A 1,303-nucleotide genomic window follows, 5' to 3' on the forward strand; every position below is an offset into this window, starting at 1 on the left:
AGGAACAGACGAGAGTTTGGGGAGCAATAGAAAGAAAGGGGAGGGGGGGGAGAATGGGAAGCGGACGAAGAGAGACAGACAGAAAGAGGAGTTTGGGTGACTGGACCATTACGATGAGAACTTTAAAATGGAGGCGATGAGTATTGGCCCAGGTGCTGGCTAGCTACTGCGTCTCGTAAATCTTGTTAATCTCGGAGGAGTTCATCAGGTCGAAGCTGTGGGTGAAGATCGACATGAAGTGGTCCTCCACCGAGGGGTCGGGCAAGAAGGCAGCGGATTCCAGGTCGCCCCCGTTCAGGGTGTTCTCACTGGCCTCGGCCTTCCCATCCTCCTGGTTGCTGGCCATGAGTTTCAGAAGATCAGGTGAGTAGTTCATCAGTGTGGCTGTCTGCAGGCTGCTGGTCAGCCCGTCCAGGCCAAAATCAGGCAACTGGGACCTGCTGGGAGCTGGGGCCTGATGCTGCTGCTGCTGGGGCTGCTGGGTGACCGCCTCTTGCCTCAGCAGCTCCCGGAAATCCAGGTTGTCGATGGAGCCCAGGCTGACGCACTCTCCCTCCTGGCCCAGCAGGTTTGTGTCGCTCAGGAACTGGTCCATGGAACTGGGGCCCTCGCTCCCCAGGTACAGGTCTGGTTTGGCCAGGCCGGGCCCCACAGCGGGGGCCACTGTACCCACTCCGGCTCCCACAGCCCCCGCTCCGTCCCCCTGCCCCAGCTGGAAGGCGGCACCGAACAGCTCGGAGACGTCAATGGTGGGGAAGGAGCTGCTCACGTTGGCCACGTCTGGGCCCTTGCCCAAAAAGCCAAAGGGGTGAGGCTGCTGGCCCCCTGCCCGGGGGTCCAACCCCACCCCCCCCAGGGGCGCGTAGTAGGGCTGCTGGGCAGAGGGGACAGGGCCAGAGGAGGAGACAGCAACGGGGCCCACGGAGAAACGGTCCAAGGACTGGTAGCCCACATTGGCTGACGTGGTCCCTCCCAGCAGGTCAGGGGCACTGCCACCTGGACGGGGTGGGGGGAGGGGGTTGAGAAGAAACACAGACTCAGGAACGAGGGGGGAGAGAGCGATCCCGTGGCACTGAAACCCCAACTCAACCACCCATGCCACCCCCACTGCCCTAGTCCCCATGCCTGCAACTTCACACATCCCCCGCCACACCCGCTCCCTCGCTTCCCCCACACCTTCACTTGCCACCAACCTCAAGCTCCTTCACTCCCCCCACACCCGCTCCTTCACTCCCCCCATACCCGCTCCTTCACTCCCCTCCCAACACCCGCTCCTTCACTCCCCTCCCCACACCCGCTCCTT

Source organism: Chiloscyllium plagiosum, unplaced genomic scaffold (genome assembly GCF_004010195.1).
Source record: "Chiloscyllium plagiosum isolate BGI_BamShark_2017 unplaced genomic scaffold, ASM401019v2 scaf_12861, whole genome shotgun sequence".
NCBI classification, from domain to species: domain Eukaryota; kingdom Metazoa; phylum Chordata; class Chondrichthyes; order Orectolobiformes; family Hemiscylliidae; genus Chiloscyllium; species Chiloscyllium plagiosum.